Source organism: Mustelus asterias, chromosome 15 (assembly GCF_964213995.1).
Source record: "Mustelus asterias chromosome 15, sMusAst1.hap1.1, whole genome shotgun sequence".
Taxonomy (NCBI): Eukaryota; Metazoa; Chordata; class Chondrichthyes; order Carcharhiniformes; family Triakidae; genus Mustelus; species Mustelus asterias.
Genome location: NC_135815.1, coordinates 58,084,139 through 58,108,103, shown reverse-complemented (window position 1 = coordinate 58,108,103; position 23,965 = coordinate 58,084,139). Strand labels below are relative to the sequence as shown.

Below are 23,965 nucleotides of genomic sequence, written 5' to 3'. Positions count from 1 at the left end.
TTTCTTGAAATCTGTGGTGTTGAGGATTATCAACAGTGTTTTCAGATGGAGTGACAGAACAAGATAGCACTACAGCCCAATCCTTCTGATAAAAGCAGCATCTTCTTTCAGGATGAAACACTGCTGTAAAACGTTAGTGCACCAAAAATTGATATATCTAAATTCATCTTTTCTCTGCAATTTTAGTGCAGTAATTATTATGTTTGGGTCTTGTTATGAGGCCATGAGGTAGTCCTGTAGAACCTAAGCAGGGAACAGTTTATTTTAGCTCTTTACAGTTACACAGTCGGTCCTAGACTGACTCCCCAAGCTCCACCTGGGTGTAGCGAGCCCCAGGGTCACCTGCTTGCACCCCAACCTACATATATAACAGTAATTGATCACTGTATTAAACTCGCAGAAGAAGGAATTTTGAGGGAATATGTTGAGCATTTGTAATATCTAAGGTGAAATTTCCTCATAGCTATGTATTTTTGATACAAGTGGGTCTGCCATGGGACATAGTGAGGGGAATTTTCCCGTTCCGCCTGTCACGGGAATCGGAGCGGGCGAGGAGCAGAGAATGGGAAGGTCATTGACCTCGGGCGGGATTTTACAGTTTCAGGATGAGCGAAGACGTAAAATCCCACAGGTTAAGTCAACGATATCTTGCTGTGTAAGAACAGGGGTGCCATCACAAACAGTACACCATATATTAGTCTGTTGTCAAGTGACTCTGAGGCGACAAAGTCAATTACTGTTCAGGAAGCATGGCCATAAATCAGGCAGTTAAAAGTTATTCAGTGAAAAAATTTTGTAGATTGGCAAGATTTTGTGAATTTCAAGATCCAGGTGAATGACTGACTTTTATTTTTAAAAATTTATTTACATCTACCTCAGCGTTCCCAATCTGGTGTGTGACATTGGAATGTGACATGAGCGGCAGATGATAATGTTTTAAATGTACATTAGCAGCTCACCTATAGTGTTGCTCAAGGCAATTCGGTGATTGTCATTTAGATAGCGAGTACTGCTTTTGCATTGGGTATGGGTAGGTGTATCTCCACTGGAAGAATTTGGAAAGAAGATGCTGAAAGAAGCACACATGAATAAAGTGAAGAAAGTGAAACAATATATTGTGCAATGTTTACATATGACAAAATGAATTTTGTGGAGACATCTATGATGTATTGATGCTCTCGTAAATTCTTCAGTTTTATTTTCCTGCCACTATCTTGGTGAGCCCTGACATCAGCAACTAAGTTGGTGGCAGGTTGCCGAGGGTGATGCCCCATTGCCCATGATGACTTTGGCAGATGTCCTCTGGAGATCCAGGGCTCCAGTCCATTAGGGGTGTCTTTCATCTGAACAGGTTCTGGGCAGTTGGGACTTGCACACCCCCCCCTCCCCAAACCCCCTCCCCCCCACCCCAGTCCTTTATGCTGGAGAAGGCTCACTGCTTGATGCCAATGATTAAGTGGCGCTTAACTCAGAAAGCCTTCCATAAAGGAGGCGATGCTGGGCTCTTGCTGGCTTTCTAGTTGGCAGGCAAGATCCTCGCCACCTCCAATAAATAATCCCCAATGTATATGAGGACAGAATTCAGCAAGAGAAGACTGGAGACTCTTCAAAGCTCTCAAACTCCTCAAATCCACCTGAATCAGAACCTTGAGCAGCTGCACTTGTTTCACGTGGGTCTAACTTTCCCATAGTGAAGCACTGATGTAAGTTCAGGAAATTCCTGCTTACTGTACTACCATCAAGATCAAGAGAGCCTGAGGCCAGGATTTCCATTGAGTTGGGTTGAGTCGGTAACCCTTTCAAAATGGGTGGCACAGTGGTTAGCACTGCTGCCTCACGACATCAGGGATCTGGGTTAGATTCCTGGCTTGGGTCACTATCTGTGCAGAGTCTGCACATTCTCCCCATGTCTGCATGGGTTTCCTCCGGATGCTCTGGTTTCCACCCTCAGGCCGAAAGATGTGCTGGTTCGGTGCATTGGTCATGCGAAATTCTCCTTCACTTCTCTCGAACAGGCATCGGAGTGTGACAACTGGGGGATTTTCACAGTAACTTCATTGTAGTGTTAATGTAAGCCTACTTGTGACACTAATAAATTGGCGGTGGAGGGATGAGGGATAGAGGTGGTGATATCTTAAAGGATTGGCGACCACCAAGTTTAGTGATTAAATTAACTTTATTGTAACGAATAAACTGTATACAGAGTACAAGAAATGTGCTACTGACTACTTCAACTCTGTTCTCAGACTGATTGGGAATGCCCGTGCTCAGCCCAGGATTCGTGTGCTTCAGCCTGATTGGGTCACATGATCCCCCCCCCCCCCCCCCCCCGCCTCACCTCAAAAAGGAGCTCGCCACCACAGAGGTTTTTCTGTTTGGATTTTTACTTGGACCAAGTCACACAGCACCGAGATGGGTCTTTTGAAAAGCCCCTGTGGCTACCTCAATACTTCTTCCCACGTCAGCTGGCCTGACTCCAGCCCATACCCATTCCCCATCAATGAAGTTCCCACCTCTGCAGGCACTTTTCTCCCAAGGCAGGCAGGCAGAGCCAGGAATTTTCTCAACCTCCCTTGCCTACCTCAGGGATGAAAATGAAAGACCCATGTCTCACAATAACAGCACACAAGCTGTGGGAAATACTAAATATAAGCTTTCTCCATCTTGTTTAATGCAATAACAGTGTAATGGTGAGTGCTAAAGGTAACAAGGGGCTTCAGGACTCCTGTTAGTAGTTCAGTAAAAGCCGAGGCATCTCCAGTTAATTTAGAAGAATGATATTTTACAATGACTAACATCTATTTTCTCTGCCAAATTTTTTTGGAGATCAAAATATTTAAATGGTGATTAAATTGTTAGTTAATGAGAGTACCAGGCTTCACAGCTAACCCAACAGTTCAAGTGATCTGGAAGGATGCACGTGGTTACTGCTTAATCTTCCTCGGGTTTATGACTGTCACATGTTCTCCCTGGTTTCTACTTGGGAAGAATGCCCCTCCCTCAGAACTGTCACAGTAACTCCTTCAAACTATCAACATTCGCTAGTTCAGAAGCAGAAACAAATATGCACAGAGATAACTGCAGACAGAACAAGGATGGTGGTAACCCAAATTCTGTTAGAATGAGATTTACTGATCTAAATGAAGCACTGTCACATTCCTAAGACTGATCTGCCTCACTGTCCTTTTCTCTGAAAGAAATTCAGGTCAGAGATCCGAATCTAGATTCGCCAGGATAATACCAGGGATGAGAAATTATAGTTATGTATGATGCCAAAACTATTCCCACTGAAACAAAGAAAGCTGAGGAGATTAATAGAGGTTTTTAAAACAATGAAGGGTTTTCATTACTTGAGTCAGAAAAGATTATTTCTTCTGGTCGATAAACCAGTCTTGAGGGATCATAATTTCAAGAATGAGGAAAGGGGAGAGGAAAAAGTTGTTTATACAGAGGGTTGTAGGAGCATGGTTTCCCTGCTATAGAATCATACAGTGCAGAAGAGGTCCGTCAGCCCATCAGTCCGCACTGACACATTAGAAACACCTGAACTCCCACCTAATCCCATTTGCCAGCATTTGGCCAATAGCCCTGAATGCTATGATGTGCCAAGTGCTCATCCAGATATTTTTTAAAGGATGTGAGGCAGCCCGCCTCTACCACTCTCCAGACCGTCACCACCCTCTGGGTAAAAAACTTTTTCCTCACATTCCCCCAAACCTTCTGCCTCTCACCTTGAACCTATGTCCCCTTGTGACTGACCCTTCAACTAAGAGGAATAGCTGCTCCTTGTCTACTCTGTCCATGTCCCTCATGTTCTTGTACACCTCGATCAGGTTGCTCCTCAGTCTTCTGTGCTCCAATGAAAACAACCCAAGCCTACGCAACCTCTCTTCATAACCTAGATGTTCCATCCCAGGCAGTATCCTGATGAATCCCCTCTGCACGCCCTCCAGAGCAATCACATTCTTCCTATAATATGGCGACCAGAACTGCACACAGTACTCCACCTGTCGCCTCACCAAAGTTCTACACAACTCCAGCATGACTTCCCTGCTTTTGCAATCTAAAATAGATTGTTGCACAGAAAATGGTTCAGGTAATGATTTGAGTATACATCATTGTAACTTTGGGTGTGATTCTGTGCGCCCATTCACTATGGGCGCTATTCCTGCTATGGCTGCTAATTCTCGCGAGAGACCCATAACCAGAATTGTGGTGGTGATATCTTGTTAAAGATCCCCTCCCCACCAGCCCCAGAAAGGGCATGAACCTGATTTACATGAGTTTGAATTAATTTTAATATCAAAAATGGCTTCGCCCGTAGCTTCCATCCCCATTAAATGCTTTCCCCGACCAGCGTGATGTCACATTGGCTGGAATCACTACTGGTTTTCAAGAAACAAAAACCAGTTGTGATGACCATGCTGGGAGCGCGGAGGTAAGTATAGCCCCCGGGTGGCGAGGGACATAACAACACAAAATGCAAATACATTGTTAGTACTCATGTTGAGAGGGCTAGAATACAAGAGCAGGGATGTACTTTTGAAGCTGTATAAGGCTCTGGTCAGAGATATTTGGAGTATTGTGAGCAGTTTTGGGCCCCATATCTAAGGAAGGATGTGCTGGCTTTGGAAAGGGTCCAGAGGAGGTTCACAGGAATGATCCCTGAAATGAAGAGCTTGTCATATGAGGAACGGTTGAGGACTCTGGGTCTATACTCGGAGTTTAGAAGGATGAGGGGGGATCTTATTGAAACTTACAGGATACTGCGAGGCCTGGATAGGGTGGATGTGGAGAGGATGTTTCCACTAGTAGGAAAAACTAGAACCAGAGGGCAAAACCTCTGGTTAAAGGGACAATCCTTTAAAACAGAGATGAGGAAGAATTTCTTCAGCCAGAAAGTGGTGAATCTGTGGAACTCTTTGCCGCAGAAGGCTGTGGAGGTCAGGTCGTTGAGTGTCTTTAAGACAGAGATAGATATGTTCTTGATTAATAAGGGGATCATGGGTTATGGGGAAAAGGCAGGAAAATGGGGATGAGAGAAATATCAACCATGATTGAATGGCAGAGCACTCGATGGGCTGAGTGGCCTAATTCTGCTCCTATGACTAATGGTCTTATAAAACATGCCCAAGATTTTTTTTGACAAAGTATCAGAAGATCAGCTGAGAAATCATGGCTGTGTTTCTGGAGAGAAACAATCTGCTTTTCAATTGGAACCTGACACTTTGCCATTTTTTTGGAAGATTGTAAACTCCTTTCTTTCTGAGCTAAACAATTTAATACCTCATCCAACAAAACAGAACTCCTCAGTTTGTACAGGAGTGTCAACCAAGATTAGAACCAAAGAAGTTTACAGATTAATGTCAGCCACAGTGGTTATCACAGCACCAGGGACCCGGGTTAATTCCCGACTTGGTTCACTGTCTGTGCGGAGTCTGCACGTTCTCCCTGGCCTGTGTGGGTTTCCTCCAGATGCTCCGGTTTCCTCCCATAGTCCAAAAGACATGCTGGTTAGGTGCGTTGGCCATGCTAAATTCTCCCTCAGCGTACCCGAACAAGTGCTGGAGTGTGGCGACTAGGGGATTTTCACAGTAACTTCATTGCAGTGTTAATGTAAGCTTACTTGTGATACTAATAAATAAATAAACTTTATTTTATTTGTTTACTTTATCATATCAGTTCTGATTCTTATTTGAAAACATCTAAAACTTATCTTACTACCTATGGTCTCTTCCCATAATATTGTATCTTCTCAGCTTCAAATATTTATCCAGTTTTCCCTTCAAGGGTTTCTGTTAACATCCACTTTTGGATAGCTGTCTCTAATGGTGTCGCTCAAGATATCCCCAAATTTACAGTACTCAAGTAATTCAAAGTAAATATGAACTGTGTGATTGATCCTAGGTTATGCTTATGGAACGTCTACCTCTTGGTGATGACCAAAGGTTGGGGTGAGAAGTGGCCCTGCAACATTCCCATTATCTCATCATAGGTTTTCAAGCCTCGCTTTTCCGGCTGTACCAGACTTCTCAGGAGCTTGAATATTTTCCCCCCCATTGTACTCAGGAAAGTTGGGACCATAATATCTTCCACAATTTTATTTGTTTTGACAAAGTAATTGAATCTTTAAGTATATGAGCTCCATTGCTTGGTGTTCTCATCGTATGGTCCCACAGGGCCAAAATTCCCCACTGTGTTTACTATGGAAAGGGCTTGCATAAGCCCAATGCACCACAAAAGTTTTTAGCACTGCCTTGCTTCTTTTTTCAAACAAGGCACCCCTGAGCTCAGCCTGTTCCCTATCACATTTTACAACACGTCCAGCTCTAAGCAGGGTACTAGCCACTTATAGTGCAGCCTGTGTTCTTCCAGATCTAGAGCATGTGGTAAGCTTCTGACAATCAGGACACTGGAAGATTTGGGCCTAAGAGTTAGTGGATTATTAAGTCCAGGCTATTAGAAATTAATAAGAGTATTTTTGGGGTCAAGACAGCCAACAGTTTCATAATGTAAAGATTACAGCTCAGGAACATGACCCTCATCATTACATCTTTCATTATCGGAAAGTGATTTTTATTTAGATTCTTTTTGTTTAGCATGTCATTTCTTTTTGGCATGTATTAGGAGCAGTAAATGAGGGTGAGCTGTACCAGCGAGATCCTGTTCTGTTGTTAGTCTGCACTTCATCCTATATCATATGGACAAATTGCATTGAAAGTTGAAGTGCCGAGGTCACTATGGTGATTGACCATAGTCTTGGCAGTAATAGAAGATAAACAAAGGGAAAACTAATGTTTCTGTCCACTGAAAGTTTAATAATTCCACCTATTTGACTTGGCCTGGAAGAATTTGCATTTCACTGCAGATGATAAAAATGCTAGAATTCTCAGGCCACAAAACGTTGCTGATTTGCATTATAATGTGTACACGATTCCCTGTCACAAAAACATTTTCACACCTTTTTGTCTTCACCCACTTTCATCCCTGTGAAAAGTCCTCTACAGGCTCAACATCAACTATATCTTGTGGCAAAATAGTTACAATGCTTAAGCATGTTATTTTGGCAGATTCCTTGTCATTTCTTTGCAGTGCCCCACTTGCTGACTACAGGAGGAAAGAACTGAAAAGTTACCTGTGAGCTATATTCACATCAGCTAGTCAGAATTCTACCCCATTTTCTTGCCAAGCAGTCAGTTTAAAAGCCACAACACAGCAGATCCTGTGCTATAGCTAATGGATGAAATGCCATTTTAGTATTTGAATAGCTTGCCAAGCAGAAATGAATGTAGAGTACAGGATGTGACCAATTATTAGAGAGCGCGTTAATGTGTGTACACAGATCAGTCTAACAGAAGTGTTTACTTCCCTGTTAGGATGTCTCTGCCGTGCAGTATGCTTTAGAAATGAGATAGAGAAAACATAACAGTGAAGTGGACCAGGCCCCAAGTACAGGAGTGCAGATAATAAAATTGTTTCTCTATGTATATATGTGAATATATGTGAACACACAAATTAGAGATAGGCCACTCGGCCCTTTAAACCTCTTCCAGCATTCAATAAGAACATGGCTGATCTGAGTGTGGCCTCAGCTTCACATTTCCGCTGATCCCTGATAATTTTTCACCCCTTAGAATCTATCTACCTCTGCCTTAAAAATACTCAAAGACTCACAGGAAGAGAGTTCTAAAGTCTCACAACCCTCTAAGGAAAAATAAAATTCACGTCATCTCTGTCCTAAATGGGCAACCCTTTATTTTTAAACAGTGGCGTCCAGTACTGGATTCTCCAACAAGTGGAAACATCCTCTCTACATCGATCTGTCAAAACCCCTCAAGATTTTATATGTTACTGTCAATTCACCTCTTACTCTCCAACCGATACAAGCTCAACCTATCCAACCCTTTCTCATGAAACAACCTGCCCAATTCAGGTATTTAATAAACCATCTCTGAACTGCTTCTAACACATTTACATTTTTCCTTCAATAAGGAGCCTGTACACAGTATTTCAGATGTGGTCTCACCAATGTCCTGTACAACTGAAAAATAATCTCTCTACTTTTGTAATTAATTCCCCTCACAATAAATGATAACATTCTATTAGTTTTCCTCATTACTTGCTGTACCTGCATACTGGCCTTTTGCAATTCATGCGTTAGGACCCAGAACCCTCTGCATCTTCGAGCTTCGCAATCCCTCACCATTTACACAATAAGTATTTTTATTTTTCCTGCCAAGCTGGATAATTTCACACTATCCCAAATTTTTCTCCATTTGCCAGATCTTTGCCAAATCACTTACCCTATCTATGTCCCTTTGTAGCCTGCTGATGTTCTCTTAACAATTTACTTTCCAACTTTGTGTCATCAGCAAATTTAACAACCTTCATCCAAGTTACTTATATAAATTGTAAAACGTTGAGGCCCCAACACTGATCCCTGTGGCACATCACTCATTACATCATGCCAACCAGAAAAGGGCCAATTTGTGCCCACCCTCCATGTCTTGTTAGCTAGCCAATCTTCTCTCCATGTCAATATATTACCTCCATGCCATGAGCTTTTATTTTCAGCATTGACCTTTGCTGAGGTACCTTATCAAATGCCTTCTGGAAACCTAAGTGCGTACATCTATAGGCTTCCCTTTATCCACAGCACGTTACTTCTTCAAAGAACGCGAATAAATCGATAGTGAATTTCCTTGCACAAAATCATGTTGATTTTGCCCTGATTACCTGAAAACTTTCTAGACTACCATTCCCCATCTGATTTTCCCAGTTGATATGCAGGTTAAAATTCCTCATGATTATCGCTGCAGCTTTTTGATCAGCTCCCAGTATTTCCTCTTTTATTCTCCATCCTACCACGTGGTTACCGTTGGAAGACCTGTACACCACACCAACAAGTGACCTCTTGTCTTTATCATATCTCAGCTTTATCCAAACCATTTCTACATCCTGCTTTCTTGAACTTAGGTCATCCCTCTTGGATATGCTAATACCATCATTAATTAACAAAGCCACACCTCCACCTTTCTCCAGCTTCTTATCCTTCTGAAATGTCATGTATCCATCAACATTCAGGTCCCGATCTATGTCACCCTGCAGCCATGCCTCTGTAATGGCTGCCAAATCATACAAAATATTTATTTCTATTTGCACTCTCAATTCATCTGTCTAATTTTGAATGCTACGTGCATTCAGATACGGAGCCTCTAGTTTTGTTCTTTTATTGTTTTTGTAACCTTTAGCCTTATCTACTGATTTACTCTGAGCTTTGTATTCTTTGCCCTTCCTGTCACGGTCAGTTTATCCTTTCCCACATTAATACATTTCACTCTTGCCTTTTCTCTACTCTTTGATTCATCACATCTTCCCAAATTTGACCCTCTGCCCTACTATGTAGTTTAAAACCCTCACTGCTTCTGTACTTATGCAGCTTGCTAGAACGTCAGCCCCGGCACAGTTCACCTATTGGCTGTCCCAATGGTACACTCCACACTTTCCCCATTATTGGTGTCAGTGCCCCACACATGGAAACCCACTTCCCCCACACCTGTCTTTGAGCCACATATTTCTCTAACTTTATCTACCCTATGCCAATTTGCATGTGGCTCAGGTAATAACCCAGAGGTTACTACCTTTGAAGTTCTGCATTTTATTTAATGTCTAGCTCCTCATTCCCTCGATGCAGAACCTCTTTCCTTATTCTCTATATCTCAGCAATTAGCAATTACACTGTTAAGCTGATTGAATTGTTAAAGACAGGTAATGAGCATTGGATCAAGAGTTTAAATAGAGGCAGCTTCAACAGTTGTGTGTGAGGAAGCATAAGGAGGATGTTATTCTACTGAGCTGTGCAAAGAATGAACTTGCTGAAGCTAAAGATAAGCTTCTGAATCATCCCTTCACCATGTACTATTATTGAAATTAACTCTATCTGTGCCATCGGTACCTACATGGACCATCACAGCTGGATTTCCCCCCCCACTGCATGTTGCTCTCTGTCCTGAACAGATGTCCGGATCCCTGGCATTGGGTAGACAACATCGCTGTCTGGACTCTTTGCTGCAGAGAACAGTATCAATCCTCCTCATTATACTGACCTCTACGACATAATTGTTTTGCCCCCCCAACTTGAATGGCTTCTTGTACCATGATGTCATGTTCAGTTTGCTCATCCACCCTGCAGCCCCCACTCTCATTGACGCAAGCTGAGAGAACCTCAGACCTATTGGGCAATTGCAAAGATTGATGCCCCTGTGCTCCCGCCTTCTGGGTCCCCTTACCTAACTTGCTCGCAGTCACACCCTCCCGTCTCTGACCACAAAGCAAATCAGAAGACTCTATTCTAAAGTATACACTTCCCGCTGTCTCAGCAAAGCAGCCAACATAATTCAGGACCCCATGCACCCCGGACATTCTTTTTTCCACCTTCTTCCTTCGGGAAAAAGATACAAAAGTCTGAGGTCACGTACCAACCGACTCAAGAACAGCTTCTTCCCTGCTGCTTTTGAATGGACCTACTTTGCATTAAGTTGATTTTTCTCTACACCCTACCTATGACTGTAACACTACATTCTACACTCTCTCGTTTCCTTCTCTATGAATGTATGTTTTGTCTGTATAGCGCGCAAGAAACAATACTTTTCACTATATGTTAATACATGTGACAATAATAAATCAAATTAAATCAAAATCCAAGTATGTAACTTCATCGTGGTACAAAGCATCCAAGTAACTTTCCCCCTCCATGATGTGTCACAGTGTCTGCAAGTCAGCCTCCAGCTCAATGACTCTGAGTCGGAGCTCCTCGAACTGTGAACATTTACTGCAGAAACCCTGGATTGCCCTGGATCAGAATGTTATCCAAGAGCTCCCACATGCTGCACCCATGACACCTGGCCTGCTATTCTTAATGTGCTTTAATTAATTAGGTAATTGTATTATTCCTTTTTTATATATTTTATAACTTTGCCACCGGTTTCTATATTATTTAAAATCTTATGACTAGAGTAGGCCTTAGCCACTTACCAGATACCGACCAAAAAGCTAGCTCCTTTTCCTGCAGTAGGGTAGGAACCAATTCTTCCAGGCTGAGAAAGATAGAAAAAGGAGAAAGGAAATGAGCATCTTCCTATGACTCCCCCACTCACCAAACTCTCCGGTATGCACTCAGTTCCAAAACTACCCTTGTAATATTTGTTATTTGTGAATTATGCTTGCTTATATCTGCATGCAGCAGATTCAATATCTTGTTTCAAAGTATTTTATGACATTTCTAAACACTAAAGTCTGCAATGATCAAATTAATGTTAGAGTGCATTGGGGAGTGGTTCATACGAGAGCAATTACATGTTTTTTGGACTCGGAATGCTTTCTGATTGTGATCCATTTATTATACAATTTCATTGTTGTTAAAAAAATGTTCTAACTGTATTGGTTATTTTGCTTTAAAAAGAGCTGAATGACCTTTTTGATTAGATTTTGGATGAGTAATGAAGACAATAGGGTTGTTTAAAAGAATTGTGCAACATACAAGATCATAAAACCAGTATGAATGCAGAAGGCCATTCTACCCATCTTATTTCAGATCCTGGGAAAGAGCCGTTTAGTCCCACTAAGATTAAAAAATCAAATTTCTCTCGTACTTCCTCATACCTCGGACGTTTGAGGACAGAGATGACCTTCATGCCTCCTTCCTGAACTGCCTATAGGGCTTGAATATTAGCCTAAAACTCAGTTATCAGAACTGGGCATAATACACAATAGATCTTCTGCACAGAGCACTATGAAATTTAGACATTCCTCCCTCCAACATATACTCTATTGTTTTGATCACATGGTTTCGTGCTCAATTTGGTTAACCGCAAATGTACAACAATAGGATATATTGAGCATTGAAAATCCCGAGATCTCTCTAAACTTCATCCTTAGCAATCTGTGAGAGAGTATTTATGTTTCTTTTCATGAAGTATTTCACCTTTCTCTGTATTAACTTCCACCTGGATTGTTCCACACACTTTGCAAGTTTTGCCCAATTTATTTTGCAGTTCCCAGCATCTGCTCTGGTTCAATTGTCCATCTGCTATTTAATTACTCTGCCCTGAATTTCTGAGTCCAATTTGTAAATGTAGATTTATAAAGTCTGCCCTCTCATCTGGTCATAAAAGACCCCTTGGCATTATTTTACAGAAAAACAAGAGTCCTTCCCAATATCACTTAATAAAAACATATTAGATGGGATTTTCTGGCCGCGCTCACCCCGAAACCAGAAAATCCTGCCCAAGGTCAACAGACCTTTCCAAGGTCAGCCCCTCACCTGCTACGATTCCCATGGTGGGCAGAACAGGAAATTCACCCTATTGTCTGGTCATTATCACAGTGCTTTAATGTGACCATGATGTGTGAAAATTGGACGCCATGTTTTTTACATTGCAACAAAGATTATATTAATAGTCATTTGGTGGTACAGAACTTGAGTATTGCTGAAAAAGAGAGACATGATGAAGCTTTCTGTCTTGCACTCATCAGGACACTTCGCAACAATACCAGTATAAGAGGAAACAGCAATTTATACTGTATGAGAAGAGATGCAGATTCATTGGCAAGTGGACTCTGATTGGTAACGGCATTGCTGTGGAGAATGCACTAGTTGGTGGTGACAGTTAATTGTCAAGCATTGAAATTTAAACCAGGCAGCTTGAGCCTGATTGGTCAAGGCATTGCACTGGGGAATGAGTCCACAAATGGCTGTCACTTATTTTGTTTAACTGTGTTCACTCATTGCACCTATTTCAGCAGCTGAGTCACTGTGGAGCATCAGGAAGCATTAGAGGTTCCTGGATTGTGCATTCCAGGAGGGGTCAGCCTCCATGGAGTAAAAGCACTGGGTAGTAGATGGTTTGCTGTCTGGAAGAGAAGGAAGATGCAGAAAGTCCAGGATATTCCAGGTGTGTGCTACTCTCAGACTCGCCGCCATTGGATTGACAACACCTTATAGAGATGTAGACTTGAAAATGGCACCAATTACCAAGAGATTATACAGGAGGGAACAACAAAGTGTAAAAATGCAGATGTTAGAAGTGTTTCCATATTGGTAGGAAGCTTTTCTTTAGCCATCATCATGAGTCCTGCATTATGTGTTGCCTCTCTGATTCCAGGACATCACAGAGAGAATAGACTAAGGAGGACCACAAGGGATGCAAAGACAGGTTTACATTGCAAACACAGGAAGTGCAGTGAATTAAGTTGGTGAACTACAAGTGCAAATAACCATGTGAGAATATAATCTGCTGGCAATACTGGAAATGTGTCTTAAAAATGGTGAAGACCAGGTGCTTAATATTCAAGGATACAAAGTATTGAGAACATGCAGGGAGATGGAGTAGCAGCACTGATTAGGGAAGACATTGCAGTGTTGGAAATAAAGGATGTCTTTGAGAGGGCAGAATCCATGGGTGGAATCTTCCCCTAATCTGTCAGAGTGCCGATTCCAGTGAGAAAGCAGAGTGTAGCTCTCCAGTGAGAAAGTAGCCTATAGTTCTCCAGTGAGAAAGCAGAGTGCAGCTCCCCAGCTGCACAGCTGAGTTTTCTCTCCAGATTTTCAGGCACTCATGCACCAAGAATCTGGGGGTGTGGCTTCTCCTGTCGTTCTGGTGGGACAGGGCCCGATAGAGCTGGCAAAGCCGGCTTCACAAAGACTCGGTGCCATCTTTGAAGGGCCCCCAATCTCCACTAGAAATAAACTCCCCCAGCACCCCCTCCCCCCAATGGACATGGGGGAATCCCCACTCCCACAAGTACCGTGGAGGTGAAGAACATGCTTATGTCTGTTTCCATGTCCAGTTTCTCCTAGAACAGATCGCCACTCTATCGCCAGAGGCTTGAGGATACCACTCCACATCAAGTATGGCGAGCCAGAAGACTCCTACTCTTACCACATGCCAGAGGTGCATTGGAATAATTTAGAAGTTGATAATCAACTTGTTTGGCCAAATTATGAGCATACTTTCTGTGGCTATCAGATCCTGGAGTGGGACACAGACCCAGAACATCTGACTTAAAGCAGGGTACCACCCACTGCACCACAAGAGTTCTGCAAGAACTATAGTGTGGTAAAATAGGAGCCTCTAGTTACCCAAATATCAACTGTGATGTTAAAGAAAAGGGAAGGAGGGGAAAGGCATAACTAGAATATTGCATCCAGTTCTGCTCACCACAGTTTTGGAGGGATGTGAGTGCACTTGAGAAGTTGAGTGAAGATTTACCAAAATGAGAGACCTTAGCTACAGAGTTATGTTGGAGACGCTGGGCCTGTGACTCTTGGAACACAGAAGTTGTACCTGAGTTTGACAGGTTTAGATGAGACAAAGAAAAGCTGCTCCTAAAACCGATTGGTAGGAGGACTAGAGGATACAGATTTCAGATTTTGGGCAATAGATGCTGGTGCACCGTGAGGAGGAACCATTTGTACAGTGTGTGGTAATCACCTGGAACTCACTGCCTCTATGAGGGTGGTGAAAGTGGACGCAATCAATGATTTCGAAAGCATTGGCATTGAAGGTAATAAATTTGCAGAGTGATGGGGATAGAGCCAGTAAATGGGACTAACGGAATTGCTCTACAGGGAGCTGACATAGACTTGATGGGCCGAATAGCCTCCTCTAATGTTATGGCTCTATGGATGGAATATGAGTATGCACGATTGACATGTACTTGGACCATCTACCTGACCCCATCTGCCACCCTTTGCAATGTTATACTGCACTGTTGTCATCTGTGAAACCTGCCTCGATTCCCAAATAGAGTCGCTCTCCTTTCACTCACCTCCTTGTCTTAATTAGCGTGAGCACTTTCACTTCTCCAGGATTGGGGAGCAGTGCCTCTTTATTTGTTTTTATCACCTCGTGACTTTAGCTAGCCACTTCTTCTGCCTCTCCCAGTCTTTCCAATTGCTGAAAAGAAATTTCTCCTTTCATGAGGTCACTTACCTTTTAAGCGGCACATCCCTTTAGCCCTGCTGATTTGCACTGTTTCCTGTTCAATTCTCGGACATCACTGCAGGAGTTCCTCAGGGTAGTGTCCTCGGCCCAACCATCTTCTGCTGCTTCATCAATGACCTTTCTCCCATCATAAGGTCAGATGCGAGGATGTCCGCTGATGGCTACAAAATGTTCAGTACCATTCATGACTCCTCAGATATGGAAGCAGTCCCTGTCCAGTCCGTATCCAAATGCAGCAAGACCTGAACAATATCCAGGCTTGGGTTGACAAGTGGCAAATAACACTGATGTCGCACAAGTGCCAAGCAATGACCATCTCCAGTAAGAGAGGATATAACCATTGCCCCTTGACAGTCAATGGCATTACCATCACTATATCTCCCACTATTAACATTGTGGACATTACCATTGACTAGAAACTGAACTGGACCCTCCATATAAATAGTGTAGCTACCAGAACAGGTCAAAGTATAGGAAGCCTACAGTGAGTAATTCACCTCCCCACTCCCCAGAGTCTGTCCACCATCAGCAAGGCACAAGTCAGGAGTGTGATGGAATACTCCCCAGTTTCCTGGATGGGTGTTGCTTTAACAACATTCAAGAAGATGGACAACATCCAGAACAAAGCAGCCTGCTTGATTGGTACATCTTCCACATTCACTCCCACCACCACTGATGAACAATGGCAGCCATGTGTACCATGTACAAGATGCACTGCAGGAACTCACCAAGGTTCCTTAGGCAGCACCTTCCAAACCCACGACCACTAGCATCTAGAAGGACAAGAGCAGCAGATAACTGGATACACCATCAACTGGAGGTTCTCCTCCAAGTCATTCACCATCCTGACTTGGAAAAATATCACCTTTCCTTCAATGTTGCTGGGTCAAAATACTGGAACTCCTTCCCTAATAGTACTGTGGATGTACCTATACCTCAGGAACTGTAGGAGTTCAAGAAGGCAGCTCACCTTCACCTTTTCAAGGGCAACTAGGGATGGACAATAAAATGCTGGCTTAGCCAGCGAAGCCCACATCCTGTAAATACATTTCTGAAAAGTGAAGAATTGGATGGAGATGCCTCACCAAGGAACCAGGTCAGGAGTGTTAGGGAATGTGTGTGTGTGTGTGTATAGGTATAAGTACATTTCATATCTTAACAAGCTATAACTGGGCATGGACAATCTAATGCTGTACTGAGTGAATGCTGCACTCTCAAAGTACCATCCTTTTAAATCAGGGCTCTATCTAAACTCCCTAAGATGGTTATAAAACATCCCTTGTGTCTTTTTCAAAGAAGAATAGGGGTGTTGTCCTCAGCGACTTGGCCAATATTTATCGCTCAATCAAAGTCATAAGAGCAAATGATCTGGCCATTATCAGATTGATCCTTGGCTGTGTGTTTTCAAAAACTAGAACAGTCGCTACAGACAGCTTCAAGAATCCTTTGTTGATTGCAAAGTGCTTTGGAACAACCTGAGGTCGTGAAAGATGTTGGCCTCGATTCTCTGTAAAAAGAACAAAGGGCTGTGGTTTTTCTGCTGGTGCTGGCAGCTCCTTTCAGGGAGCATTCAACCGCCTTAACTATTTAAAAATATGCATGGCACAAAACATGCTGGCCAGCCCGGCTTCACAGAGATCGGGGCGCAATCTCAGAGTCGTGGTACAGGCCCCCTGCACCTCCCCATTGGAATGTTGCGCCCCCCCTCCCTCTCAGTGAGAAGAGGCAATGCCCCCAGCCCACACCACCAAGAGGCTATCTCCCCCCACCCCTGAATGAGCAGGCCACCATCCCAAACACAACCCGCAGACATGAGGATGGCCCAACCCACTACCCCCCCTCAAACAGTTAGAGGCCCAACACCTTAATTCACCTCCCCTCCCCCACCACCCTCAATGGGAGAGACACAACGATGTGGGGTCACCAAAGACCCTATCCCCTTCAGGCCACCCTTCAGGCCCGCTCTTGACAGTGGACACCCTGGTAGAGGACACCCTAGCAGAGGAGGGTGTTTCCTGCCAGCATGGCAAGGGAGTGGTACCAACCTGCTCTAGACCTGAACGCAATCTCAAGTGCAGACATGTCATTGTATCATGAAAGGTTAAAGAAGATGTACTTGAAAAAACTGAGCCAAAGTCTTCAGAACAAACAACCTCGTAAAACTCAATGGAGCAGAAGGTGAATATATAAACAAATCCTAATGGAGCAAGTGGAACTGACAGCCTCCTGTCAATCAAAGCAGTTCAAAGAGACCAGACAGAAGCTGCAGCTCACTCTAGCTTGAAAGGGGAATCTCCCAAGTGAAACTGACATCTACCACCAGGCAGAGGACTTCATAGACGTCTGCTCACACCTGGGGCTTCTGAGAGGGAGCAAAGAGAATCCTTTCTGTAGAATGGAGTGCTGCTGTGATTTTGCTGGTTTCTAGGTTTCCAGGGGCATGAATATTAAAGGAACCTAACATTTTCAAAAGTTTCACAGTCAAGAGTGAAGAATTTTAACAGGAAGCTGCCTGGGATCACATTGCTAAAAGTAATCTACATTTTCCCAGGGCAAGAAGAGGAGGTCCAGTAGCAAGACTCCCATCCTGGGAGAGTCCCAAGGTCAACCAGTTGCCCACCAGCCCGAGCTCATCCAACCCCCCATGTCCCTGTGGACCCTCCATCTGCAGCCTGGCAGTGGCAGAGCCCCTCATGGGCACATAACTTACCTCCTTTCTCCCCCTCAGAGTCCAAGGTGGCAGGTCCATGCTTGTCAGGACTTGTACTGTGTGGCACCAGCTGAACTTCCCACTGTGGGCAGGGGGACATGTCCCAGGAAACCGGAGAATTGGGCTGCCAGCCTGTTAATAGAAGTCGCATTAGTGAGGATGCATAGTAATAAGGTTCCCACCCGCTCTGGGCAGGAATCTGATTGGGGCTGGCACGGTGGGCCGGGAGACTCACAACGGGTTTGATGCCCAGCAAGAGTCTCGTTCTGGCCTCATGCCAGATTCAACGGGCCAGCGGTGATTGCACCTTCAGCTAGCAGGAGTGGAGAGTCACTCTGTTGTATGGAGCCAGTCTTTTCCTTTTTTTAATGGTAGGAAGTGAAATTATTTATTCAACGGTTCAAAATTTGGTAGAATAGGGAATCGGAAATTGTGAATAGTGCCCCTTAACCTTCTTGAAGAAGTTGCCATATCTCAGTTGGAAGTTGAGACAGCTTTCTATGTTGCTCGATGCTGCTCCTTTTTGCCATTTTAGTAAAGTTGATGAAATAATTTAGAAAGAGATCCACGAATGCACATTTCAGCAGAGGTGACTGGCCAGTTAACAGGAGCGTACGCCTCAGATTACATTTGCATCTCAGCCTGAGGGAACTGAGGCTAAATTCAATGCTTTACTGTTAACTTGCTGAGATTAGCAAACTGAGCACAGACTGAGGGTTGAATTTGAAATTCTCCCCCATACAATGGGGATCAATTACCCACTGCCTTTATTCAGTTATCTATCAGGTTAGCAATGGTCCCTCTTCATGGGCAACCCTGCACAAAGCGTGTGGGAAGATTTAAAAGAGAGGGAAAGTTACTTGCAAAATCACAAGCTGTTACAATAACGATAGAGTAGAAAATGTGAGGATTAATGTGATCAGAAACCATAGTTCACTTGGGAACCAATAACATAGTGAGCTAGAGAATAAGTTCAGGAGTTTGTGAAAAGATGGAAGGAATTTTCTGAGTAGTATTCCCAGGGTTGTTCACCATGACCTGGATCCATGTGTTCATAAATGTCCACCGAACCACCAACCGCCCCACCGTTCTCTCACTCCCATTGTCACAATCCCATTACCAACACCAGATAGCCAGCCCCTCTGCCATAGAAACTAACACCAATTTAACCTGAATTGGGGCTTGCTCTGTGTTGTGGAGTTGAGCTTCCTTGAGGGTCTGGTAACTGACCAAAGAATTATTGCAACCACAGAGACTTCCATCCAATTAGAGCAGGAGGATTGCCACCCAGTCTCTAGAGGAGCCAATGAACTACAACAGCTCTTTCCCCAATGTCATTTTCTCCTGAATCCCATTGCTTCAGGATAGCTGGAGCCTACAATATCAATTGTAAAAGGATGCATTCGCTACTGTGAGCCACCACCATAAAAAAACAGAATTAGGGGTTAAGGTATTTTGATGCTAGGTAACAGACTTGAAACATTGCGCGGAATTTTCCCATCCTGCCCAAAATGGGACAGAAAATTTGTCAGACCATTTAAAGATCTGTTGACCTTGGATAGGAATTTATGATCTTGCGGGTGCACGAGACCAGAAAATCCCACCCACAAATTCTGTTCCTCTCTCCTCGGGGGCTGTGAGACAAAGAATTTCCAGCAATTCTGTTTTTGTTTCCGGTTTCCAGGATTGGCAATTTTGTTTTTTTTGTTAAGGAATTCATCTCTCTGTAAATAGTTTCAGATTTTGTCTTCTCACATCCGATGAAGTAAATCAATATGTGACTCAGTACATGGTATAGGAGAGACAAGCTCAAAGCCTCCTTTCACTCTGATCACACTGAGAGAATTAAAAGCTGCACCATTCATATAGCCCTTACTAAACTGAAGAGTTTACTTCCTAAACTAACTGTTCAACATGGTTGATTAAATTAGTGAAGCAACTGGAAAGGATTGGAGTTGCACATATGGAGGGAATGAATGAATAAAATTATGGATCAATTATTGGGAAGGAATCATGTGAATATAAGGAGGGCAAGGCCTAATCCAACAGCCATTAATGCTCGCTGCATGAGAGAAACAATGGAAGGTAGAGAGTGAGTAGTTAATGCAGGAACCGCTGAAATCTAGCTAAAGAAATGGTACGGATGGGGAACAAATCCTCAAGATTAAAGGCACTTCTGGAAGAATGGATCAGGAGAGTGGGCAGTATACTTGCTGGCTGGCAACCTTTTTCAGCTGACAGTTATATTCAACCCTTATAAGGTTTGTGAAAGTTTTATTTGAAGCATCAGCTTTTTTCACTTGCATTTTTGGTTGTCAGCATCAGTCAATCAGATAATCTGAAAAGTGTTGTTAGAATTTCTCAGAGCCAGATTGCTTAGAAAATGGGTGTAGTAAATAGAGGGTGACTTGATGTAAGTTTAACTATAAAGGCTTTATTGCCAACGGAGTAATTATACACGAGAACATTGATGTAAGACTAGACTACAAATGCGACTGCTGTTCTGAACTCTTGGGCTCCAAATGCCATTCCCTCCCCGACCCGTGGTCAGTGCCATCCTGCTGATTGACTCAGCTTCCTGCCCAAGCAATCCATTGGGTCCTTGCCAATCATGTGGCCTTCAGAACTTGTGGCCAGTCAAGGACCACGCTACTCTAGTGAGACTGAACTCCTTTCTGTCGTTGTATATGTAGTGCACAAACTTGACAAAAACATTTCAGATCAGCTGTTGGTTTCTACAAGCTCCGATCATTAGTGTGTTTATTTAGTGCTTCTTTCCAAAGAAACAAACGATATGTTACAGTGCAGCTTCTTCCTCAAGAAGAGTATTCTGGGGCTTGCCTGTGTGCCCTCCTATTTGAAAGTATGGGTTTAAGAATACTGAATGCAGAGAAAGATTTGAATTCTGGAATGTGTATGTCGGTGTTATTAGGCCTCATTCACCTGAAGTTGGCTAGCTTCAGGCACAGGCTAGATACCCCCAGTGTTATGGTTCAGGTTAGAAACTCCAAAGTGTTTTATGAAGTCCACCTGAATCATAAGTTTTCCATCTAGAATTTGGCTTGGATAAGCATGAGATGTTCCACTTCGTGTGTGATTGAAAAGACCCATTAGGGAACTTAAATAAACCAAGTTTATTTAAGAATACAGTTAACATGTATAATAAGAAAATTAGCAAGAACTTTTGTCAATGACGAACAAGAAACAAAACAACCACGAAAATGTATAACCCTTAAAAAAGATATCTAATATATTCCAATCAAACCAAAACCCTTGCCATAGACAAAAACCTTTAAACAAGTTCAATACAGCAAAATCTACTGCTCACGTGATAATGGAAATTAAGTCCTTTGGTTGAAGTCTACAGTTCTCTGGATTCACTCCGAACAATTTGAAGACAAGACAACTTCCCAAAACACCAGACAGACTCTGGTCCAGCCCCCAACAACAGCAGATTTTCACTCTTCAGGGAAAACAGAGAATTTCCGAAGAAAAACAGGGAGAGAGGGAAAACACTTCTTTTTAGCTTGTTGTCCCTTCTAGAAACTAAAAAAACTCGAACCTGCAGCTCCAAACAGGCAATGAAAAAAACTGTCCAAAAACACATGACCATCCTCCTTACAATGCAGGATCTTAAAACTAATCCCAGAGTAAACACAAACAGCTGCATTTAAGCCACTTAAGTAGCAATAAAAGGACATTTCCAGTCAAGCCGGCAACAATGACATCACTGAAGCTGTGAACTGCAGAAATCATGTTTTAAAAAAAACCTTTCTTAAAGGTGCATTAACATCACACCAGACAGCTCAGCAGCAAAGCCAGTTTGAATTTTGGTCTGTTGCACTGCCAGTTGTCTCCTGAAAGTAGATCTTGGAGTGAAAGAGGCAATCGGGAGGGACAGTGTAACTGGGAGTTAGGGGCTAACTACAAGAGGGATTGAAGTAGTGACGAAGGGAGGGAGGGAGATAGGAGGCAACCATGCAGGTAAGGAACATGGGGATTTGTGGGGGAAGGAGAGTGAGTGGTAACTTGCCGTGGCTAAGATGGTTTTAATGTCAACCAAGAGGGCCACTCCTGCACTATTTGCCTCCATATTCAGGTGAGTATTTTTTAAGCACTTCAATTTTTGATGGCAATCTGCAGAAATCCCATTAAGGAGCCCTGGTTACGCTGTGTGCAGACCTGGTTTTCCCGACCTGGTAGTCAGCACAGGACCAAAGGCGCTCAGCACACACCACTTGAACAAAATGGCCTCAAACAGGCACGAGGCCCCTTCTTTATATGAGAAAAGGTGCTATAGCCTGTTTCAGGGTAGGACCCTAGACTCCTCTTTTGATGCCCATATTGGTATAGTGGGTAATGCTGTCTGGCTCTGAATGCACGTATTGGGTTATTTTGGGTTTATTGAGAAATGGACACATAATCAAATTTCTTGGCAATATTTTCTTCAGTATTATTGCATAAGAGATTTGTTCTGTGGTATGAATTCATCAACTGACTTCATCTAACAGTTCTTGTAATCACTCCTTTGGGGGTAGACAGAGATGTGGGGTTGAATCAGATCAGTCACAATGTTATTGAATGGCAGAGCAGGCTCAAGAGGCTGAGTGACCTTCTCCTGCTCCTAATTGGTATGTTTGTATGTATGTACCTGTGTGACAGGTCATATATTGGAAAGTGATACAGCGTACTCCTACAGAAAATAAATCTCATGCTTTTATTTCCCTACTACTAGGCAGGATCGTCTGGCTGTTCATGCCAGTGGGATTTTCCAGTTCTGCCAATAGTGCACCCTCACCATGGGTTTCCTGACAGTGTGGGGTGGATTGAGTGGGAAATCCCATTGAAAGTGGCAGGACTGGAAGATCCTCCCAATGGTGGGCCACTGAGAAACACGTTGTGGTGGAGAACAGGGAATCCTGCTCACCAACGATGTGTACTACAATAAAATTGAATATGTATTGAACACGACTTGGCTTTAGATGATGCTAACATTTTGTCACATTGCACTTTTTCTCTAACTCTTTGCCTTCCAGTGCTTTAGATTTATGCTCTGAACTATTTCTGTGGTGTCAGCTTTTTTTGTAGGTTATGTGAGAGTTATAAGTTTGGCGTATGTACCATTGTGTTTGAATTCCTTTATATACGGTCTCTCCCATTAGCAGATCTTCCCCCTCCCTCCACTCGTGGTTAGATTTCTACCTTTACTGCCGTTTATTGTAAAATTATAGCATGTCATGGGTTCAAGCGCTGATATTCTTTGTTGTATCGACATAATATTGTAACATCAAATTTGTTCCCATTTATCTCCCAAAAGACAGACTGATAAACATTATAATGGGATAGAACCAATTGTAAACCAATAAGCTGTTTATTGTTATTCATGTTATATGAAAGATGATAATACAATGTTCAGCAACATTTAATCCTATTATATAAACTAAGCCACTGCTACATTCTAAGCTTTGATTTTAAAAGTCGATATTTGCTGATGACAGTTTCGAACCTGACAAGAAGCAATATTTCCCTCTATGACTATTTTCAATCAAGGCCGGAATGTTACGGCTGTTCACACCAGCAGGATTTTCCCATCCCGCTTCGGTGAACAAAGATTTGGCTGGGTGCCAAATTCTCCGACTTCACTGCAGTGAGAGCATTGGCGTGAATGGCCAAGAAGATCGCACCCAAAGTTTAATGTAACCCCCTGCTGATCACTATACGGGGCTACTATTTAACGGTTCGATTTACAGGATCCTGAATTCCTGGCAGTTGATGGTGAGCTGGCTAAATTTCCTGTTTACCCATAAATGCCAGTACAGGCTTACATGAAAAGGATTTGAGTATGTTTAGCGCGGTGCCTCCAAAAATGTTATTGAGAGAAACCTTATAATGAGAAAAGGTTCGGAACAACAAGGTAAACGCAATAACAAAAAAATTTAATAACAAATATAATTAGCAGATATAAACAAGTAAAGAATCCCAAACTGAAGATTTTCCAATTAACAGTTTCAACCTAAGAAATGTTCTGAATATCACCAAGCACTTTGAATTTGAAACGTTGGGGCCCATCCGTTGGTGCACATCTGAAGAAAACCACATTCTGTTACCGTTCCTGTCTAATAGTACTCACTTCACCCCGACACACACACAGTCCAGACGGGTCTACGAGAGGGAAGATGATGGAGCAAGCACACGAGGCAGAGGTGCCGCGAGCTATCTGTGTAGTAACGCAGGTCCAGTGCGCTGAAGG

At 43.0% G+C, this 23,965-nt stretch overlaps 1 protein-coding gene across 1 annotated transcript in view; it reads left to right on the top strand.

Moving 5' to 3' along the window:
* The window catches only part of LOC144504826 (ribosomal protein S6 kinase alpha-2), a 204,106-nt gene that overhangs the window by 59,718 nt on the left and 120,423 nt on the right, over positions 1–23,965 (top strand). The gene's annotated exons all lie outside the window — the stretch shown is intronic.